Here is a 12,928-nt window from a genome sequence, read left to right on the forward strand (position 1 = left end):
ACAAACCACGTACTATTCTCCTTTCTATCTTTCCTGTAATAAAGCTTACGATTTCTAGAGGAGTCCTCCAGTACATTAAAGTTTCACTCTTTCTGTTCTGAAAAATGTTAGCGTGGTCGTCTACCAGATTGTGCCATATAACCAACTCCTATGAATAGCCAACTTCTATGGTAACGTGGCATGAAAATACAATAGGAGTTGGCAAGACAGCATAATCAGATCTGGCACCAGGCTAGCCAAATGTTGATTCTCTGCCAGTCAATGTTCACCTGCTGGTCATGTGTATATATTAGTGTGTGTCCTGTTACCCTGCCTTATCATATTGTGCTCACCTGGGCTGTGAGGGTGTGTCCTTTGAAGGTGTATTTGTCCCTCAGCCCTTTCTGCAGCCTCAGGAGCATGTTGTCCAGTCTTTCCAGTCCTTGCCTGTCCTTGTCACCGTGGGGACAGCATCTACACCATGGGGACAGCGACCTCATGAAGGTCTGAGAGCCGACAGTCGACCACACTCTCCTACAGACAGAGAGATAAAGACTTGAGCACCACCCTCTTTAACATATATATCAATGAATTGTCAAGGACACTAGAACAGTCTGCAGCAACCGGCCTCACCATACTGGACTCTGAAGTCAAATATCTACTTGTCGCTGATGATCTGGTGCTTCTGTTCCCAACCAAGGAGGGCCTACAGCAGCACCTACTGTAGATCTTCTGCCCAGATTCTGTCAGACTTGGGCCTTGACAGTGAATCTCAGTAAGACAAAAATAATGGTGTTCCAAAAATGGTTCAGTAGCCAAGACAACAAATACAAATTCAAGACACTGTTTCCCTGGAGCACACAAATAATTATACCTACCTCGGCCTAAACATCAACACCACAGGTAACTTCCACAAGGCTGTAAACATAGAAACAAGGAAAGAAGGGCCTTCTACGCCATCAAAAGTGACATAAAACTCAACATCCTGATTAGGATCTGGCTAAAAACTTCAATCAGTTATCAAACTCATTGCCCTCTATCATTGTGATGTCTGGGGTCCCCTCACCAACCAAAAATTCACAAAATGGGACAAACACCCAATTGAGACTCTGCACAAACACCCAATTGAGACTCTGTACACAAAATATACTTTGTACAATGCAAAACCCCAAAATGATGGGGAAGCTGAGGTACACTTCCTAACCTCCTGTGTAACGTATGACCAGATTAGAGAGACATATTTCCCACAGACCACACAGACCCACAAAGAATTTGAAAACAAATCAAACATTGTGTCACGTCCTGACCAGTAAAAGGGGTCATTTGTCATTGTAGTATGGTCAGAGCGTGTTGTTTTTGTGTGTTTTGGGGTTGGTTTGCTTCATGGGGATTTGTTCTAGTTTTAATTTTCTATGTTAATTTTCTATGTGTGGCCGAGTATGGTTTCTAATCAGAGGCAGGTGGCTTTTGTTGTCTCTGATTGGAAGCCATACTTAGGCAGCCTGTTTTTTTCCTGTGGGTTGTGGGTGGTTGTTTTCGTATAGTCTATGTTACCTTACGGAACTGTCGTGTGTTGTTTTGTTATTTTTTGTTTAAGTGTTCACTTTACTTTAATAAAAAGAAGATGAGCACTCAACACGCTGGGCTTTGGTCCAATCCTTCCGACAGATGTGACACATTGATAAACTTCCATATCTGTTAGGTGAAATAACACAGTGTGCAATCACAGCAGCAATATTTGTGGCTTGTTGCCTGTGGAGCACAAACAACATTGTAAATACAACCTATATTTATCTGTTTATTTATTTTCCCTGTCATACTTCAACTATTTGCACATTGTTACAACACTGTACATAGCCAATAACATAACATTTGAAATGTCTATATTCTTTATTGTGTAATGTTTACTGATTGTTTATTTCCCTTTTGTTTATTGTCTATTCAATTTGCTTTGGCAATGTAAACATATGTTTCCCATTCCACTAAATCCCTTTGAATTTACACCTTTAGACCCCAATAGAATTCTAGAATGCTGCTGTAGATTACAGAGACATTTCAAGATTAAGCTCATTTTCTCACACATTTGAAACAAACAGACATAGCTCATAATCAAAGAACAAATTACAATTGCAAGTTAAATTACTTTTAAAGAGCACAACCACCATTTTTGAATATGACACCACATTCATGTCAATAGGAATAACACTCATTTTGTCTTCCATTGTCTAAAAACACGCAATATCACACCCTAGAGAATTTAAATTGTAGTAAATTTGACTAAATTACTGACTCAAATTGTACCAAGGATATTTATAAATATTATTTACATATAAATAAATACAATTATCAAATGTGACCAGAGGAAAAATATTCTGAAAGTATTTCAAAACCCACAGAAAGGAAGCTAACAGTACCAGTTAAACATTTGGACACACCTACTCATTCAAGGGTTTTTCTTTGTTTTTACTATTTTCTACAATACTATGAAATAACACATATGGAATCATGTAGTAACCAAAACAGCTTTGCACACTTGGCATTCTCTCAACTAGCTTCACTTAGAATGCTTTTCCAACAGTCTTGACGGAGTTCCCACACATGCTGAGCACTTGTTGGCTGCTTATCCTTCACTCTGCAGTCCAACTCATCCCAAACATTCTCAATTGGGTTGAGGTCGGGTGATTGTGGAGGCCAGATCATCTGATGCAGCACTCCATCACTCTCCTTCTTGGTCAAATAGCCCCTACACAGCCTGGAGGTGTGTTGGGTCAATGTTCTGTTGAAAAACAAATGACAGTCCCACTAAGCGTAAACCAGATGGGATGGCATATAGCTGCAGAATGCTGTGGTAGCCATGCTGGTTAAGCGTGCCTTGAATTCTAAATATATTGCTGACAGTGTCAGTGTCACCAGCAAAGTACCCCCTCACCATCACACCTCCTCCTCCTCCATGCTTCACGGTAGATGGTTCACGGTGGGAACCACATATGCGGAGATCATCCGTTCACCTACTCTGCGTCTCACAAAGACACGGCGGTTGGAACCAAAACTCTCACATTTGGACTCATCAGACCAAAGGACAGATTTCCACCAGTCTAATATCCATTGCTTGTGTTTCTAGGCCCAAGCAAGTCTCTTCTCTTATTTTTGTAGGTGTCCTTTAGAACTGGTTTCTTTGCAGAAATTAGACCATGAAGGCCTGATTCACGCAGTCTCCTCTGAACAGTTGTTGAGATGTGTCTGTTACCTGAACTCTGTGAAGCATTTATTTGGGCTGCCATTTCTGAGGCTGGCAAATCTAATGAACTTATCCTCTGCATCAGAGGTAACTCTGTTTCTTCCTTTCCTGTGGCGGTCCTCATGAGAGCTGGTTTCAAAATAGCTCTTGATCATTTTTGCGACTGCACTTGAAGAAACTTTCAAAGTTTGTGACATTTTCTGGATTGCCAGACCTTCATGTCTTAAATTAATGATGCTGATTTGAGCTGTTCTTGCCATAATATGGACTTAGTCTTATACCAAATAGGGCTATCTTCTGTATAGCACCCCTACCTTGTCACAACACAACTGATTGGCTCAAACGCATTAAGAAGGAAATAAGTACCACAAATTAACTTTTAGCAAGGCACATCTGTTAATTGAAATGCATTCCAGGTGACTACCTCACAAAGCTGGTTGAGAGAATACCAAGAGTGTCCAAAGCTTTCATCAAGGCAAAGGGTGGCTACTTTGAAGAATCTCAAATATAAATATATTTTGATGTGTTTAACACTTTTTTGGTTACTACAAGATTCCATGTGTGTTATTTCATAGTTTTGATGTCATCACTATTATTTTACTTTGTAGAAAATATAAAAAATAAAGAGAAACCCTTGAATGAGTATGTGTATCCAAACTTTTGACTGGTAATGCATGTAAAAATGCAACAAAAACTATTCAGAGACTGTTTCAGAATATAGATAACTTCTCTCAATAAGATTTAGTACAGACCAGCCCTGACACAAAAGGTAGAAATAGTAGCCTACTTTGACAACAAATCAGTGAATGCAACAAGTATTAGATAGAGGCAGGTAAAGAGAGAAGATACAAAACACAACAACTGTTCAGAGACAATCAAAGATTTGTACAACAAATTAATATTTCATACTGTCACTTTAGTGTTAGCATTTAGCCTACAACATATGGAATTTCTGGAAGCACAGCCCCATCCTGCAAAGTTTCACAGCACGCGTAGAGCACCTAAAGGAGGTTTCTAGACATCTCCCACTCTTTGCCCTGCGTCCACTCTGGATGGACACCACACACCCTCTCTTGCGCCCCCCAAATTAGTTAAAACTTGGTCCACATGCCCTGGTGCCACAGTCTTGGCTCCCCTCTTCCTGCCATTGTAGCCATATCACAAAGTGAATGCACAAGCCGCATGTTGAATGTCTTCAGGGACCAGCATTTGTGGTTTCTGGGAAGGGGCCTGTGCAGGGTCCCCCACACAATGTATGCATTTATGATGGAAATGTTGAGCATATCAAGACTCAGGATAAGACCCAGATGCAGACTGTTCGAATCACAGATGTTTACAAACAAATGACAGGTCAAGACAGGCAGAGGTCAGTAATCCAGGGCAGTGTCAGTAAGGTACGGAATGGCAGGCAGGCTCAGGGTCAGGACAGGCAGAGATCAGTAATCCAGGGCAGTGTCAGAAAGGTACAGCACGGCAAGCAGGGCCGGGGTCAGGGCAGGCAGAATGGTCAAATATAGTGAGACAAAGGGCTGTGAGACAGGGGTTTAATTCTAGATGCATGGAAAGTGTGATATATACGGAGAGTGCGGGGCAACAGAAGGTGAACAGCAGAGGGGACTAAGGACCTTAGAGATGGAGAAAGGGCCAATAAAACAGGGGGAAAGTTTGCTGGACTCCACCCTGAGGGGCAGATCCCGAGTGGACAGCCATACCCTCTGCCTGAGATGATAGCAGGAGCAGGGGTCCAGTGGTGGTCCGCCTGTCGCCGATAGCTGGAGGGGGTCTTGAGGAGGGTGGACCATGCTCTCTTCCAGGTACGGCAACATTGGCATACGAACATCTGGGCCGAGGGTATGTTGACCTCTTCCTCCTGCTCAGGGAAGAGTGGAGGGTGATAACCCATTGAACACTTGAACGGCGAGAGACCAGTGGCCGAGCAGGTATGGTGTTGTGGTCGTATTCCACCCACACGAGTTGCTGGCTCCAGGTGGTGGGGTTGGCATAGACGAGGCAACGAAGAGTCATCTCCAGGTCCTGATTGTCTTGCTCCAACTGGCCGTTAGATTGGGGGTGAAAACCGGAGGACGGGCTGGCCGATGCCCCATTGGGGGTGCAGAACACATTCCAGAACCGGGACAAGAACTGAGGACCGCGGTCGGAGACCATGTCCACCGGAAGTCCATGGATCCAGAAGACGTGCTGCACCATGAGCTGGGCCGTTTCCTTGGCTGAGGGTAACTTGGGAAGGGAAATGAAATTGACGGTTTTGGAAAACCTATCCACCGCCGTGAGGATAGTGGTGTTGCCATCTGATGGAGGGAGACCCGTGATGAAGTCCAGGGATATATGGGATCAGGAGCACTGAAGAATGGGAAGAGGTTGAAGGAGGCCAGCCCGAGCTTGCCGCAGAGTTTTATTCTGAGCACACACGGTGCAGGCGGCGAAGACACGCGGAGAAGTCTGGGTCCGATGGTGTTGCAGCGGGGCTATAGAGGCATGAAAGCGCATCCGGCTTCACATTTTTGGACCTCGGGTGGTAGGAGATGGTGAAGTTGAGGCGCTTGGGGGTGTGGAGATATTCCAAGTGGTCTTTCCATAATATGAATGGGTGTTCTGCCCGCTCTAACCAGTGCCTCCACTCCTCCAACGTCATCTTCACCACGAGTAGTTCTCAGTTACCCACGTCATAATTCCTTTCTGTGGTGTTGAGTCAATGAGAGAGGAAAGTGCAGGGATGCAGATTTTGGTCTTGGACAGGACAGACCCCACTCTGACGTCCAAGGCATCGGCCTCCACCACCAACTGCCGGGACGGATCCAGATGGATTAGGAAGGGGGGCGGTAATGAATTGGTGCGTGAGGTTCAAGAACGCCCGGTCTGCAGCTGGAGACAATGTGAACGGGACCTTGGGAGAGGTAAGTGTTGAAAGAAAGGAAGCCAGAGTGTTGTAACCCCAGATGAACCGGCGGTAGAAATTGGCAAACCCCAGGAAGCATGTCAGCTGCACTCTGGAGGTGGGATGCGGCCAATCCACCACCGCTCTCACCTTTCCAGGATGGATCTGTATGTTGACTGCAGCTATGATGTGTCCAAGGAAGGAGATGGTGGAGCAATGGAATTCACATTTCTCTGCTTTGATGAATAGCTGTTTTTCCAGAAGACGCTCGAGGACTTGTCGGACACGGAAGACATGTTCTTGAGCCGAGCAGGAAAAAACGAGCATGTCATCGAGGTAGATGAACACGAACTGGTTTAACATGTCACTGAGAACATCATTAACCAGAGCCTGGAACACAGCAGGAGTGTTGGTCAGTCCGAATGGCATCGCCAGGTATGCGTAGTGCCCGCTAGCCGTGTTAAATACCGTCTTCCACTCGTCCCCTTCCCGTATCCATACCAGTTGGTAGGTCCAACTTGGAGAAGATGGTAGCCCCCTGGAGAGGCTCGAAAGCCAAGGCGATAAGTGGAAGCGGGTAACAGTTTTTAACCCTGATGTCATTCAGGCCCCGGTATTCGATACACAGGCGCAGGGTTCACCTTCTTTTCCACAAAGAAAAACCCTGTCGGGGGAGGCAGAAGGACAAATATCCATCTCAATGTACGTCTCCATCGCCTTGGTCTCCGGACCCGACAAGGAATAAAGCCACCCCTGAGGCGGTATAGTGCCCGGGAGAAGGTCGAAGGTGTAGTCATAGGGCCGATGCGGAGGAAGTGAGGTGGCATGAGCCTTGCTGAAAACCTCCCAGAGGTCCTGGTATTACGCGGGAATGGCAGAGAGGTCTGGGGCTTTTACGAAGCCAGCAGGAAGACATGCCGGGGCAGGCTGCGCCGGCTTCAGGCAATGGGCGTGGCAGAACGGGATCCAACCCTTGATCGAACCCACAGTCCAGTCAACTAGGGGATTGTGTCTCTGGAGCCATGCAAACCCCAACACAATGGGTACCTGAGAGGATTCGATAAGTATAAACTGGATCAACTTGTTGTGGTTGCCTGACACTCGCAGATTGATAGGAACTTTGTTGTGGGTGACTCTGCCAATTGAATGCCCATCCAGCGCTCTGACATCCATGGGAATGGAGAGGGGTTGTCCCAGCTCAGACACCAGGGTAGCGTCCATAAAACTCTCATCAGATTCAATGAGTACCCGGAGAGATTTGGGAGAGTCACCCCACAGCAGGATGGCATGGAGAGGGGAATGAGTAAGGAGAGATTGGACATTTTCTGTAATTCCCACCAGTGTACTCATACCTCCTGATGAGCTGGGTCTTTTTACAGGAAAGGTAGAAATGTAATGACCTGTAGTCCCACAATACAGACAGCTCTTGGTGTTCAGTTTGTGTAACCTTTCAGCAAGAGACAATTTAGCCAAGTTGCATAGGCAAGTCGGCAGACCTCTGTGATTCCCGGGGGAACTCGGGTAACCTCGGACTCTCGCCAATGTAGATGATAGTCTGGCACACTATGGGAGTCTTGGCGTAGCTGGAGTAGCTTCCGAGCAAAGGAGAATCAAACACTTTTTTCACCTCCGCAATGTACTCCTCTAGACTGAAACACGCGGTGGAATGTTGCTCCCACACTGCTGTAGCCCAGGCGAGAGCCCTCCCGTACATCAGTGTTATAAGGTACGCTACCTTAGAGCGGTCCGAGGGAAAAGAAGAGGCCTGTAGCTAAAAAATGAGGGAGCACTGGGAGAGAAACGCCCGACAGGTCCCTGAATCTCCTGCAAAGCGTTCCGGAGGAGGTAAGCTGAGTTCTCGGGAAGCCGGGGTGGACTGGGATTACTGCTGATAGCTGGGTTACTGAGAGGCTGGGAGATTATGGTAGTGGCTGGCTGTCTATCTAATAGACAATCCACGTACTTGCTCCAGCAATGTATAGAAAGCACAGTTGTGGCGTTCCGCCAAGGTCTGGAATCCTTCCATAAGGTTGTGAAGTAACTCCTCGTGACTTCCAATGGTGGCTCCGTGGTAGACAATGGCATCGCAGAGCTGGTCAGAGTCTGCTGGGTCAGTCATGACCAGTTCGTACTTTCAGGACTCAGGATAAGACCCAGATGCAGACAGTCCAAATCACAGGTGTTTCTTTACAAAACAAGGCAGCAGAGTTCAGTAATCCAGTGCAGTACTGTGTCTGTAAGGTACAGAACAGCACGCAGGCTCAGGGCAGGCAGAATTGTCAAAACCGCGAGGACTAGAAAACAGCAACTATAGAAACTCAAAAGTGGGACAACATGCTGGTAGGACTTGACGGGACAAGACGGACTAGCAACAGACAATGCAGGTATAAATACACAGAAGATAATGGGGACAAATGGGAAACACCTCGTGGGGGGTGGAGACAAACACAAGGCAGGTGAAACAGATCAATGTGTGACAGAGCATCGCCCAAAACACATTCTTCCACCATTTTCTGCCTGTGTGTCCAACATTGTAATAGCTCCTCAATTGGTCAAGATGGTCAACCCTGCCCATTTTCATGTTGTAATCCATTACAAGCTCTGGAACAGATATAAGTTCCTACCACTTTTAAAAACAATTCCAAAACCCCTGCCATTGTCACTTTAGACCCAGGCTGCGTGGTAGAGTAGAATTGTGAATGGTGGGACTTGGGGCAAACACACTCAGGTGTGCTCTCCCTCTTCCCCTCTTCCTCCTCCTCTCCCTCTCATTCTACTTTGTACTCTCTCTCTGTTTCGTCCTCTTCCTCCTCCTCTCCATCCTCCTCCTCTCCCTCTTCCTCCTCTTCTCCATGTTCCTCTCCCTCCTCTTCACTCTCATCTTCCTTTCTCCAGTCTCCTCTCCTTCAATCTCCTCTTCCTCTATCCCTGCACTCTCCTTCCTTTTCACTCTCCTCTTCCTCTCCCTCTACATTCCTCTTCCTCCACTCCTCCCTCCTTGCTCCACATCTCTATCCCTCCAATCATCTCTAACTCCACTTCTTCCATGCTTTTTGCTTCTAAGCCTTGACTCTCCACATCACTTCCCTCACTTTCTAGAGTAACAGATTAACAGAGTAACAGAGGGAGAGGAGCAACAAATAGGATACAATTGTGGTCAGGAACATAATCTTTCTCTCTCCCTCTGACACGGTCTTTCTCTTCCTTCCTCTTTATTCTTCTCAACCATACACATACTCTCTTCCTAATAAGGGGTTTCCATAATAAATTGTGTGATACAGTTACACGCCTCCCATTCCACACACACACACTCTCTCTCCTCCAATCATCTTTTGCTTTCTTGCCTGACAGACTAGCTACAGAGTTTGCCAATGTTAGCTGATTAGTTACAAAGCTGGGACAGTTTCCAAATGAATTGCATCGGTAGAAACAGGACAAAACAAGCAACTTGTTAGCTGGCCATGTAAACAACTATCCAACTCATCATATGAGCTTCACTGAGCAGACATCTACTACCCTAACATGACAGCTAAAAACAATATAGGCAATGTATAGCCTATGAATATCTGCACCTAGCAAACATGACAAACCATAACCTAAGCCCAAAAGATAAAAATAAATTACTCTAGCCTTCATTTCGGTGGCTAGTTAGCTGGTTGTCTGTATGGCTGGCTAGTGAAAGTAACAACTGAGATTGATGCATCGTGAGTGCAGCCCTAATTTACTGCTACACACAAGTTTTCTTGCTTGACAGACTAACTAGTTAGCTAGCTAGCTATAGCAAACAGCTTGGGAATTTTTCATATTAATTACATCGGTAGATCAAGACAAAACAACCAACTAGTAAGCTGACTATATACATCTAAACACTGCAACTATGTCCATGAGACAGAGAGAAATCCTCTCCTTTTTTCCAAGATGGCGTAGCAGTGCAGACGTGGTTTGTCGTCCTCTCGTATACTTTTTGTAATTTTCATCTTTTTTTTGTTTATATTTACATTTATTTTCAATCTCTTTTCCATTTTTAAATTAAATATACCTTCCGGTAACCCGCCTCACCCAATGTGACACGGATCCGCTATTTTTTTAGACCTTATAGCCAGAACCTCTATCAGAAGCTAGCCATCAGAAGCTAACCAGCTAATTAGCTACTAGCTATTTAGCCATTTTTAGCCACTGCTAGCGGCCTTTACCTTCTGCACAGACACCAGTCGTTTTTTTTTATGTATTTTTTTTAGCATGGATAATACTTGCCAGCCTGCCAGTATCAGACTGTTTTCTCCACTACAACACCGGATTCCTGCCGTAAACCCTGGACCATTACTCCTGATCATCACAGCTAGCTAGCTGCCACCGAGTGACCCAGCCCCGAAGCTATCCCTGAGCCAGGCCCACCTCCCGACCTACTCTGTGATCACTCGGCTACACAGCCGATGCCTCCCGGACTCTACCCCAACACGGCTAGAATCCACTACTCCACCGGATATTTGCCATAAGCTCTGGACCTTGGCATTGGATCATCGCTGCTAGCTAGCTGCTACCGAGTGGCTATAGTGGCTAACGCCCCTGCTCCGAACCTAGCCCCAGTTAGCAGTGAGCCAGGCCGTTTTCCCGACTAGCAAACGAAATTACTACAACTACAATACCGCTTTCGCCATCTGGCCTGGACCCTTTGTCAACACGATGCCCCGCCGTACCACCACGACCGGACCGTGTTCCATCTATTGCTGTTCACTGGACCCTATGATCACTTGGCTACATAGCTGATGCCTGCTGGGCTGTTCATTAACCACGGTACTCCATTTTGTTTATTTTTGGTTTATCTGTCGGCCCCAGCCTCGAACTTAGGCCCTGTGTGTAGTTAACCGACCCTCTCTGCCCATTCATTGCCATTTTACCTGTTGTTGTTGTCTTAGCTGATTAGCTGTTGTTGTCTTACCTTTGTTGTCTTAGCTCTCCAAATCAACACCTGTGATTGCTTTATGTCTCTCTCAAATGTCAATATGCCTTGTACACTGTTGTTAAGGATAGTTATCATTGTTTTAGTTTACTGCGGAGCCCCTAGTCCCACTCAACATGCCTCAGATATCTCCTTTGTCCCACCTCCCACATAACTAGCCCATCCAGAGATGCAACCTCTCTTATCATCACTCGATGCCTGGGTTTTACTCCACTGTACCAGCACCCCACCATACCTCTGTCTGTACATTATGCCCTGAAACTATTCTACCACGCCCAGAAATCTGCTCCTTTTATTCTGTCCCCAACTCACTAGACGACAAGTTTTGATAGCCTTTAGCCGTACCCTCATCCTACTCCTCCTCTGTTCCTTGGGTGATGTGGAGGTTAACCCAGGCCCTGCGTGTCCCCAGGCACTCTCATTTGTTGACTTCCGAACAATCGGATTCCACGCTTCAAGATTGCTTCGATCACGTGGACTGGGATATGTTCCGTATAGCATCAGACAATAACATTGATGAATACGCTGATTCGGTGAGCGAGTTTATTAGCAAGTGCATCGGGGATGTTGTACCCACAGCGTCTATTAAAACATTCCCCAACCAGATACCGTGGATTGATGGCACCATTCGTGCAAAACTGAAAGCGCGAACCACTGCTTTTAATCAGGGCAAGGTGACCGGAAACATGACCGAATACAAACAGTGTAGCTATTCCCTCCGCAAGGCAATCAAACAAGCTAAGCATCAGTATAGAGACAAAGTAGAGTCGCAATTCAACGGCTCAGACACGAGAGGTATGTGGCAGGGTCTACAGTCAATCACGGACTACAAAAGGAAAACCAGCTTCGTCACGGACCACGATGTCTTGCTCCCAGACAAACTAAATAACTTCTTTGCTCGCTTTGAGGACAACACAGAGCCACTCACATGGCCAACTGTGTTAACTCTTGCAAGGCTGCTGGCCCAGATGGCATCCCCAGCCGCATCCTCAGAGCATTCGCAGACCAGCTGGCTGGTGTGTTTACGGACATATTCAATCAATCCTTATCCCAGTCTGCTGTTCCCACATGCTTCAAGACGGCCACAATTGTTCCTGTTCCCAAGAAAGCGAAAGTAACTGAGCTAAATGACTATCGCCCCGTAGCACTCACTTCCGTCATCATGAAGTGCTTTGAGAGACTAGTCAAGGACCATATCACCTCCATCCTACCTGACACCCTAGACCCACTCCAATTTGCTTACCGCCCCAATAGGTCCACAGAGGATGCAATTGCAATCACACTGCACACTGCCCTAACTCATCTGGACAGGAGGAATACCTATGTAAGAATGCTGTTCATCCACTACAGCTCAGCATTTAACACCATAGTACCCTCCAAACTCATCATTAAGCTCGAGACCCTGGGTCTCGACCCCACCCTGTGCAACTGGGTCCTGGACTTCTTGATGGCCCCCCCCCCAGGTGGTGAGGGTACGTAACAATATCTCCACCCCGCTGTTCCTCAACACTGGGGCCCCACAAGGGTGCGTTCTCAGCCCTCTTCTGTACTCCCTGTTCACCCATGACTCTCAGCCCTCTCCTAACTCTCAGCCCTCTCCTTGAGGCGTGCATGGCCACGCAGTTATGCGAGGCCATGCACGCCTCAAACTCAATCATCAAGTTTGCTGACGACACTACAGTGGTAGGCTTGATTACCAACAACGACGAGACGGCCTACAGGGAGGAGGTGAGGGCCCTCAGAGTGTGGTGTCAGGAAAATAACCTCACACTCAATGTCAACAAAACAAAGGAGATGATCGTGGACTTCAGGAAACAGCAGAGGGAGCAGCCCCCTATCCACATCGACTGGACAG

Source organism: Salmo trutta, chromosome 4 (genome assembly GCF_901001165.1).
Source record: "Salmo trutta chromosome 4, fSalTru1.1, whole genome shotgun sequence".
NCBI lineage: Eukaryota > Metazoa > Chordata > Actinopteri > Salmoniformes > Salmonidae > Salmo > Salmo trutta.